General features: G+C 43.4%; 1 pseudogene; it reads right to left on the bottom strand.

Annotated features, from left to right (window-relative positions):
- Positions 1-10,026: 10,026 nt before the first annotated feature.
- LOC124616901 lies at positions 10,027-10,144 on the bottom strand (annotated as a pseudogene).
- Positions 10,145-11,775: the final 1,631 nt, after the last annotated feature.

The raw sequence follows: 11,775 nt of genomic DNA, 5'->3' as shown, positions 1-11,775 counted from the left end.
TAGAAATCCTAGGGTAACAGAAGAAATATTGAATTTAATTGATGAAAGGAGAATATATAAAAATGCAGTAAGTGAAGCAGGCAAAAAGGAATACAAACGTCTCAAAAATGAGATAGACAGGAAGTGCAAAACGGCTAAGCAGGGATGGCTAGAGGACAAATGTAAAGATGTAGAGGCTTATCTCACTAGGGGTAAGATAGATACTGCTTACAGGAAAATTAAAGAGACCTTTGGAGACAAGAGAACCACTTGTATGAACATCAAGAGCTCAGATGGAAACCCAGTTCTAACCAAAGAAGGGAAAGCAGAAAGATGGAAGGAGTATATGGAGGGTCTATACAAGGGCGATGTACTTGAGGACAATATTGTGGAAATGGAAGAGAATGTAGATGAAGATGAAATGGGAGATACGATACTGCGTGAAGACTTTGACAGAGCACTGAAAGACCTGAGCCGAAACAAGGCCCCGGGAGTAGACAACATTCCATTGGAACTACTGACGCCCTTGGGAGAGCCAGTCCTGACAAAACTCTACCATCTGGTGAGGAAGATGTATGAGATAGGCGAAGTACTCTCAGACTTCAAGAAGAATATAATAATTCCAATCCCAAAGAAAGCAGGTGTTGACAGATGTGAAAATTACCGAACTATCAGTTTAATAAGTCACAGGTGCAAAATACTAACACGAATTCTTTACAGACGAATGGAAAAACTGATAGAAGCCGACATGGGGGAAGATCAGTTTGGATTCCGTAGAAATATTGGAACACGTGAGGCAATACTGACCTTACGACTTATCTTAGAAGAAAGATTAAGGAAAGGCAAACCTACGTTTCTAGCATTTGTAGACTTAGAAAAAAGCATTTGACAATGTTGACTGGAATACTCTCTTTCAAATTCTAAAGGTGGCAGGGGTAAAATACAGGGAGCGAAAGGCTATTTAGAATTTGTACAGAAACCAGATGGCAGTTATAAGAGTCGAGGGGCATGAAAGGGAAGCAGTGGTTGGTAATGGAGTGAGACAGGGTTGTAGCCTCTCCCCAATGTTACTCAATCTGTATATTGAGCAAGTAGTAAAGGAAACAAAAGAAAAATTCGGAGGAGGTATTAAAATCCATGGAGAAGAAATAAAAACTTTGAGGTTCGCCGATGACATTGTAATTTTGTCAGAGACAGCAAAGGACTTGGAAGAGCAGTTGAACGGAATGGACAGTGTCTTGAAAGGAGGATATAAGATGAATATCAACAAAAGCAAAACGAGGATAATGGAATGTAGTCGAATTAAGTCGGGTGATGCTGAGGGAATTAGATTAGGAAATGAGACACTTAAAGTAGTAAAGGAGTTTTGCTATTTGGGGAGCAAAATAACTGATAATGGTCGAAGTTGTGAGGATAAAAAATGTAGACTGGCAATGGCAAGGAAAGCGTTTCTGAAGAAGAGAAATTTGTTAACGTCGAGTATAGATTTAAGTGTCAGAAAGTCGTTTCTGAAAGTATTCATACGGAGTGTAGACATGTATGGAAGTGAAACATGGACAATAAATAGTTTGGACAGGAAGAGAATAGAAGCTTTCGAAATGTGGTGATACAGAAGAATGCTGAAGATTAGATGGGTAGATTACGTAACTAATGAGGAGGTATTGAATAGAATTGGGGAGAAGAGGAGTTTGTGGCACAACTTGACGAGAAGAAGGGATCGGTTGGTAGGACATGTTCTGAGACATCAAGGGATCACCAATTTAGTATTGGAGGGGAGCGTGGAGGGTAAAAATCGTAGAGGGAGACCAAGAGATGAATACACTAAGCAGATTCAGAAGGATGTAGGTTGCAGTAGGTACTGGGAGATGAAGAAACTTGCACAGGATAGGGTAGCATGGAGAGCTGCATCAAACCAGTCTCAGGACTGAAGACCACAACCACAACAACACCAACATGATCCTTCTGAATGGCGACGCTCACGATAATGGAAGAGCTGCTTGTCGCCTTTATCAAGATCGTTCTTTACAATGTCCGACTCCATCGCATACTCTTTTCGCCACAGTTACGTAACGGCTTCGAAAAGAGTACTTTTACCGTCAGCAGACGTGGCTGTGGTCCTCCAAGGAGACTCCACACACCCGAATTGGAAGGGGCAGTGCTGCATCACGTTGAAGAGAACCCGTCAACAAGTACATGAGCAAAATCTTTGGCTATTAATGAGTGGAACTGTAAAACAACTCACTTGTAGAAGGGGTTGCAGTACCAACATGTTTTCAAATGGTTGCAGCACGATACGTTTCCGGACATGGGTTACAATTCGAAATATTATCTACTCACTCCCCTCTACAAGTCTTAGAAGTCTGTAACGGTAATTTCCGAACACCCTGTATAAATCATCCACGCTGTTTCACATTATTCAGTCGTTCAATAGACTCTTGATTTTAAATTAGTTTACGACCACTGATGAAGACCAAGAGCAGCAAGAAATTTTTTTTTCGCTAATTGCGCACTACCGTAGTGTCTATGAAGGCATCAAAGTGAAACATTTTTTTTTATATCAAGAGAAAGGCATCATATTAATTTGTGTTCTCTTTATTTACTTGCAAACAGGACTCCAGCACCGGCGAAAGCGTGAAAGAGACGTCATTTTCTGTTAACACCAACGATACACAAAGAGAAAGAGTGGTGAAACGGCTTCGGTCTAGAAACCCAGTCGAACGTTTGAGTACATTACGTCCTCTACTGCTAATTATTAGTAACTGAAATCTAGAATGAAATTTTCACTCTACAGCGGAGTGTGCGCTGATATGAAACTTCCTGGCAGATTAAAACTGCGGGCCGGACCGAGACTCGAACTCGGGACCTTTGCCTTTCGCGGGCAAGTGCTCAAGCAACTGAGCTACCCAAGCAGAAGTATTTACGGGCGTCGAATGCTGCATCTGGTGCTACCATTATCATGGCATGGTTTTTGACCCTATAAAAATGTTCTTTCGACGCCAAGGAATCAATAAATGGACGAGGCCAACAATACTGCCATGACTGTATCGCCGCCAGGTTAACAGCCACTGCAAATTGCGCCGCCAGTGCCACCAGCCTTACATTAAATTGTTTTGTATTTGGCACTCTGTAAATGGGCCAGGTATTTGTTAACTTTCGTTCATTTTATAATAATAATCGCGGTGTTACTAAAAACTCTGCCTTACCACCGTGATTATCCCAAATCACAAACCTGGACAGGAATTCTATCCCAGTGAATTTAATTCCGAATGTCCTAATTTATTATGAGAAAGGGATTGAACTTGAATTTAATGTTGTGTTGTCATTTTCACAGCCAGTCATATTTCTGAATAGGTCAAAAGGCTGCTTATGAAAGCACATTTATTATTTAAAGAGTCATAGTTTGTTGTGCTTTACTTAATTAATAATTAATTATAAGAATACTTACAATTTATCACACACTGGTGTACTTTTCTTAATGAGCATGGTTCTTCAAACCATGGAAGTTTAAGGGTCCTCATGTACTAGGCTAGTTAGTTAATGAAGCAATGCAAAGGCTCCTTCAGAGATGGTGTAGATAGATTTGCATTCTGTTTAACTGCTTCAAACCGAGTTTAAGAAAGAACTATTTACTGTATTATCTGTTCTAATGTAAGTTGATTAATACATAGTGCACAGCCACAGAGATTCTGTAAGCAATGAAGTGACAAAGTATGATCAGTAGCGGACCACCTGATTTAAATTAGGGGTCATTTCAAGCTTTTCCCTGTTCAGTATTGCTACTAGTTTCATGTGTGTCGGTATTTGGTTTTATAAACCGTTGTACCTAGTTCATTTAAGGTACGTGCTGTTAAGCGCAATATGTTGCGGTTTACTATCTCATTGGCCATTTGCTTATCTGACTTACTAGTTAGTAGTACATTTATCTGCAAGGTTTGGTTACTGTGCCGGTCGCGGTGGCTGCTTGGTTCTAGGCGCTTCAGTCAGGTACTGCGCAGCTGCTACGGTTGCAGGTTCGAATCCTGCCTCGGGCATGGATGTGTGTGATGTCCTTACGTTAATGAGGTTTAAGTAGTTCTACGTTCTAGGGGACTGATGAGCTCAGATGTTAAGTCCCATAGGGCTCAGAGCCATTTGAACATTTTTTTTTTTTTTTTTAGGTTACTGTGCTGTAGTGTAAACAGATATAAGGAAAGAGTTTAGTGTCTGCGTGTGTGTCAAGGAAGGTTAGGTAAGCCTCAGCACTGCGTTTTACTTCATCATTTTGCATGACGCCTAATTAGGCTGGAGGCCTGTTTTAATATGTTATGTTACAACTTGCTTTTGTGCTGGGAGAACGTCTGTTCCTGACCCACATTTTACTATTGTTTATACTCTGGTGGAGCATTTCGAAAATGAATCCCACTTTGATTGCTCTGATTCCATTACGTTATCTCACGGTCAACTTTCTCAAAAATTCCTCGCAGAGGTATAACGTGGGCATCGACTGCCGTTTTAAGGTGGTCGGTGGTACCGTTACACCCTGACAATAAGAAAAGGCCGCTGGCAGCGTCCGGAATGGCTAAGACACAACTGATTCGTTTGGTGATGATAAACATGATCACCCCCAGGGTTCTACGACTGTCAGTCTGCAAAAACTGGGCACGCTGTAGGATGCGGAAGTTGATGGGGGAAATGTTGTCATCTGCTAAAGCCATCTTGGAGGTGGCCTGGCGGTAAACGGCACTAAGAGGCGAGTTGAAATCTGCTCCTTATATTGTATTTCGTCTGTATACTAAAATTACCTGTCTACCCTAAGCAAAATCATAATTTACCCTTTTTGGCAACCCACTAATGGTATTCTAGTGCCATAATATATTCTTGACAGAGATCTAGGCTGGGTGTCCGCCTCTAAAGGCTGTCGTGCTCCACAGTCCGCCTCCAACACAGCGGGAACGGGTCCCAGCTATTGCCAAAAGTCCCCTAGCCACCTAGGTGTCGCCTCCGTGTCGCAGCGACTGCTTGCGATCTACGGCGTACGGTTAGGTTAGTGTTGTTTAACGTCCCGTCGACAACGAGATCATTAGAGACGGAGCGCAAGCTCGGGTTAGGGAGGGATGGGGAAGGAAATCGGCCGTGCCCTTTCAAAGGAACCATCCCGGCATTTGCCTGAAACTATTTAGGAAAATCACGGAAAACCTAAATCAGGATGGCTGGAGACGGGATTGAACCGTCGTCCTCCCGAATGCGAGTCCAGTGTGCTAACCACTGCGCCACCTCGCTCGGTTACGGTGTACGGTCCTGGTCTCGTTTTAGTTAGTATAATACTCTCCCTAGTTGCTGTGTGACTTTCCACTGAAAAAAGAACCTAACAAAAAGGACGCAGTGTGTCTTCTATGGAAACACAGACACGCGATATGACTTTTCCATGAACAGAGTTATCAAGAATATAAACTGACTCAAAGTGACACGATACACTATGTGAACAAAAATATACGGACACCACTAAAAACATAAGTTCTTCATATTGGGTGCATTGTGCTGCCACCTACTGCCAGGTACTCCATATCAGCGACCTCAGTAGTCATTAGACGTCATGAGAGAGTTTCCGACTGCTTAGCTGGCTGGTAACGTGCTCGCCTCCCATGCAAGTGGGTCCGGTTTCGATTCGCGGCCGGGTTGGAGATTTTCTCCACTCGGGGACTGCGTGCTGTGTTGTCCTCATCATCATTTCATCCTCATCACCGACGCGAAAGTCACCCAATGTGGCGTCGAATGAAATAAGACTTGCATTTGGCAGCCGAACTTCCCCGAATAGGGGCCTCTCGGCCAACGATGAGATGGGGCGTCTCTACTCGAGATTTCCACACTCATAAACATCCCTAGGTCCACTGTTTCCGATGTGATAGTGAAGTGAAGGGAATCGTGCAGCACAAAAGCGTACAGGCCAACCTCGTCTGTTGACTGACAGAGATAGTCGACAGTTGAAAAGGGTCGTAATGTGTAATAGGCAGACATCTACCCACACCATCACACAGGCATTCCAAACTGCATCAGGATCCACTGAAAGTAGTATGACAGTTAGGCGGGAGATGCGAAAACTTGTTATTTCATGGTCGAGCGGCTGCTCACAAGCCCCACATCACGCCGGAAAATGCCAGACGACTCCTCGTTTGGTGTGAGGAGCGTGAACATTGGACGATTGAACAGTGGGAAAACGTTGTGTGGAGTGACAGTGCGCAGTGTCGCGATTCGATGGCAGGGTGTGGGTATGGAGAATGACTGGTGGACATCTGCCACGGTCTGTAGTGCCAACAGTAAAATTCAGAGGCGGTGGTGTTATGGTGTGGTCGTGTTTTTCATGGAGGGGTCTTGCACCCCTTGTTGTTTTGCATGGCTCTATCTCAGCACAGAACTACATTGATATTTTATACACCTTCTTGGTTCCCACTGTTGAAGAACAATTCGGGGATGGCGATTGCATCTCTCAACACGATCGAGCGTCTGCTCATAACGCACGGTCTATGGCGGAATGGTTACATGACAATAACGTCTCTATAATGGACTGGCCTGCACAGAATCTTGACCTTAATCCTATAGAACACCTTTGGAATGTTTTGGATCACCGAATTCGCGCCAAGCCTCACTGACCGACATCGATACCTCTCCTCAGTGGAGCACTCCGTGAAGAATGGGCTGCCATTCCCCAAGAAACCTTCCAGCACCTGATTGGATGTATGCCTGCGAGAGTGGAAGCTGCCATCACGGCTAAGGGTGGGCCAACACCACACTGAATTCCAGCATTACCGATGAAGGGTGCCGCGAACTTGTAAGTCATTTTCAGCCAGGTGTCCGGATATATTTGATCACATAGTGTAGGTATTCTGCAACATTTTATCGGAGCTGCTTCTTTTGGAGATGCTGAATGTGGGAGGGTGTGAGAACTAACCCAAGTGTCATAAAATATCGATACGCGAATGGCAAAGTTACTCACGTAGCAACTTCTCGTGCTGAGTAAGGCGCGACAATCTTTGAAGCGTATTAGCTACCACGATGAATAAGATTTATGAGAACATGTAACTGAAGTATACACTTACCATACGACAAAAGATAGTTGTAACGAAACAGAAAGGTAAACTCTTTCTTTCAGTGACAGTTCTGAAATGATTCAAGTACATCACACATTAAACAAAACGTATATTGAGAAGCAAAAGTACGTCGTCTGATGCGGATGCGAAAATAAAGGTATGAACATGCGTGCAATTCCATATTACTCCAGTGTGGGCTCATTGCTTCCATAAACTTGTCTTGGTTGACGATTCCCTACACGAGGAACAAATCGCAAAATTACTTTCGTTAATGGTCCCTTCGAGCCTTTCCCAAGCCTGTATTGTGAAGTAGCTCAGTATTTCCAAAACAGGCACTTCTGGTTACTCCTACAAGGTATTGAATCGAGGCTGTGAGGCGGCTTGCGATACAAAATACGTCAAGTCACATCAAGTCACATCACCTGAGGTCTGTTTGTTATAACAGTTTAATTCTACCTCATTCGAGGCAACAGCAGAGGTAACACCCAGGCAGATGTATAACTGCTCTCATTCTTCCCAAATTTTTCACACATGTTTGTGTTTTCTACAGTTTTACACATTTTACCCAATTGAGTTCCGATTCACTTTCTCGAGAATGTGTCACAGCGCCGAGCTGCGTCGATGTCAAGATGCTCTCAGCCAATCACAATGCAGCATGGTCCCGATTTATGTACTGTATCACTGCTACGTGACCACTACATTACGAGTTTGTCTGACGTCATAGTGTATGAGTTAGAAACGAACACGTTGATAGAACTAACGATGTCACGTCATATTAATGACACCGCAGCAAAATATGTAAGCACTACCTATTTCTCACCAAATATATTGTATGCTAAAAAAATACCACATCGTGTTAGATGTGGTGTCACCGCCAGACACCACACTTGCTAGGTGGTAGCTTTAAATCGGCCGCGGTCCATTAGTACATGTCGGACCCGCGTGTCGCCACTGTCAGGGATCGCAGACCGAGCGCCACCACAAGGCAGGTCTCGAGATACGGGATAGCACTCGCCCCAGTTGTACGGACGACGTAGCTAGCGACTACACTGACGAAGCCTCGCTCATTTGCAGAGCAGATAGTTAGAATAGCCTTCAGCTAAGTCAATGGCTACGACCTAGCAAGGCGCCATTAGTAACATTGCATGTATCTAAGGAGTCTCACTTGTATCGCCACAATCTCCAGATGTACCAAAAGGATGGATTAAAGTTAAGTATTCCAGAAGCTACGTACTTTTCTTTATAGCATTCATTACGTATCCTGTTTCAGACCTCACGCCATCCTGCTTTAGCTTAGCGCGTGCCTTTCGGCTTCCTCACATTGTGTCTAGGCTGTCTTGTCTAGACACAACATTAGATAAACCCCTGACAAACCACCACTACGCTACTAGGTAGTGTATCATCATAGGAAAATATTTTTTAATAATAAATTAGATTAAGTCACGTCACTCGAGGTCTATGAGCTAATAACGATTTAATATTTCGTAGCTCGATACAGAGACCATACCTAGGCGGATTTGTAGGTACTCTCATTCTTCTCTAATTTCACGTATTTTTCACACATTTTCGTAATTTTCCCGCAATATTTCGCATTTTATCCAGTTACGCAAGATACAGTATCCCCCGTTCTCGACGTCACATCAGCGTTCTGATGCTCTCAGCTAATCACAATGCACCATGGTCCCGATTTATTTATCGTTGCTGAGCCACCTCTACATTACGAGTGTGTGTGACGTCAAAGTGTGCGTTGGAAATGAATATATTGGTAGAAATAATGACATCACGTCATATTAAAGACGTCACAGGAAATGCTGTAAGCACTACTGATTTCTAAGAAAAAATAATGTAAAAGAAATACCGTGCCACGATAGATAACCCCTGTGAAACCGCAACTACGTGGCTAGATTGTGTGACGCCGTAGTAAAATTCTGATACTTCCAACCAAAGATACTGTATTTCGTGTACCACAGCGCTACAACATACGCACATAGGAAGCTGAGCAGTATCTCAAACAATCTTCCAAGCAGCCTGCGGCCTAGGCCACTCCCTCGATCTCCGACATGTTTTGTATAGCCGCGAGCACCGCGCTATCGCTGAGAATACACAAAACATTATACATGTAATCTTTTATGACCTGGTGGCGTATACAAAAGGCTCAGAGAAGATCTTTCCGAGATATCTCCGGCCCACGGTAATAACGGTAAACACATCAGTCTAAAAATCAAAGAATGCCATAAATAAACACATAGTTTACGATGAATTCCACCTGCATTCGCAGGTCGAGTGAACCAAGTGAGATTCCAGTAGGATATGGATCTCCCGTAGCAGCCGCAACCGCACCAAATTCCTGGCTGCGTACGAGAGAGCTTCACATGTCTGCCCAACACTAAGGCACACCATCTACCCAGGAATCGTAAAGAGATTACTATTGTGTAAACAGCATGTATGTGTAATCGTCTCCGACAATACCGATCTAGAGTCTGGCACCAACGGCACTCACTCATTCAAGGAGGGAGCTTCCTGCCGCAACAAACTTTTAACTCGCCGCCGCTTTTGCAGATAAACGTGTAAGTGCTAAGCACCCACATCCCCACGTCCTTTCTCTCCGGAATCATGAGAAACAAGCTTACCATCCTCCCCCAACCATCATGCATAAAAACTTGCGCTTACGCGTCGGTGAACCCATTTTCAGCCAGGCAGCAGCCCCAGGTGACTAGAATCATATTAACGCACCTAGCAGTAAACCGGACTGTCAACAGTGACCTTTAGTTTCATTTACTAACTCACTCCGTCTTCAGGTCACGAATGGCCTACCGGGACCATCTGACCGCCGCGTCATCCTCGGTGGAGGATGCGGATAGGAGGGGCGTGGGATCAGCACACCGCTCTCCCGGTCGTAAGATGGTAGTCTTGACCGAAGCCGCTACTATTAGCTCGAGTAGCTCCTCAATTGGCACCACGAGGCAGAGTGCACCCCGAAAAATGGCAACAGCGCATGGCGTCCTGGATGGTCACCCATCCAGGTGCTGACCACGCCCGACAGCGCTTAACTTCGGTGATCTCACGGGAACCGGTGTATCCACTGCGGCAAGGCCGTTGCCAGTTTCATTTACTAGCTTGACGGAAACTTCTACCAATATAACTATGTGAGCTGTGGTACCCGTATTTTATATTTAATTGTGTCACCCCTGTGTAATTCAGATATTTAATTATTGGTCCGTTTTACGACTTTGGTTTATTAATTTCACATGACCTGATGCGGAGCGATCAGTTCACTGTATATGTCGCGGTATTCAGTATCGTGGCAACTGAAGGGTATGCAAAATTCTACGTCGATACCTCACAGAAAACACATCACATTTATGCAATAAGCATGTATAGTTTTCAGTTTTCCTGGTGTTTGAAATGTATAACGTCCTCCAGATCGGCTGAAACAACTATCATATATATTAGAAGAATCATTTGAGAAATATTCTCATGACTTTTGTTTTTTCTTTATTAATGTTAATACCAAATTCTTCCCAAATGTATATGTCTTGCAAAGCCTTTTTTCCATTTCGGTGTGACCATAGTAACGTATTCGAATTCCACCTTCTTAATAATTCGCAATACATGAAAAACACAAAAAATTTCCAAGGTGTTCTGCATCACGAGCCATCCATAAAAATTTAATAATTTCGAAGACAGGCAACCAGCTTATTCGCTACCCTCCGAAATTAAATACTGTTGGTACCTCCCGTTTTCAAGTACACATTAACTGCTTGCTTCATGCTTAGGTTGTAAACTGGTTGAAACATTTATCATATGGATATGATAGCTCTTAATTTCTCTGCTTGCAAAAATTAATCTGGAAAAAATGGTGTGGAAATTCTGTATACATGGGAAATTCCGTTGATTTGTTTTTTCTTCCCATCATCAAAAATAAATCAACTCTACACTGCTTACATCACAATGTCTCTACCAATTTGAAATGATCAATTTGTTGTGAACTTGAAGTTAATTAACGTGGAGATTTCAATTTACCAGATATAGACTGGGACACTCAGATGTTTAGGACGGGTGGTAGGGACAGAGCATCGAGTGACATTATACTGAGTGCACTATCCGAAAATTACCTCGAGCAATTAGACAGAGAACCGACTCGTGGAGATAACATCTCGGACCTACTGATAACAATCAGACCCGAACTTTTCGACTCTTTAAGTGCAGAACAGGGAATCAGTGATCATAAGGCCGTTGCAGCATCCCTGAATATGGAAGTTAATAGGAATATAAAAAAAGGGAGGAAGGTTTATCTGTTTAGCAAGATTAATAGAAGGCAGATTTCAGACTACCTAACAGATCAAAACGAAAATTTCTGTTCCGACACTGACAATGTTGAGTGTTTATGGAAAAAGTTCAAGGCAATCGTAAAATGCGTTTTAGACAGGTACGTGCCGAGTAAAACTGTGAGGGACGGGAAAAACCCACCGTGGTACAACAACAAAGTTAGGAAACTACTGCGAAAGCAAAGAGAGCTTCACTCCAATTTTAAACGCAGCCAAAACCTCTCAGACAAACAGAAGCTAAACGATGTCAAAGTTAGCGTAAGGAGGGCGTGAAGCGTTCAGTGAATTCGAAAGTAAAATTCTATGTACCGACTTGACAGAAAATCCTAGGAAGTTCTGGTCTTACGATAAATCAGTAAGTGGCTCGAAACAGCATATCCAGACACTCCGGGATGATGATGGCA

This window comes from Schistocerca americana, chromosome 5 (assembly GCF_021461395.2).
Source record: "Schistocerca americana isolate TAMUIC-IGC-003095 chromosome 5, iqSchAmer2.1, whole genome shotgun sequence".
Classification (NCBI taxonomy): Eukaryota; Metazoa; Arthropoda; class Insecta; order Orthoptera; family Acrididae; genus Schistocerca; species Schistocerca americana.
This window is presented reverse-complemented; position numbering and strand designations above follow the sequence as displayed.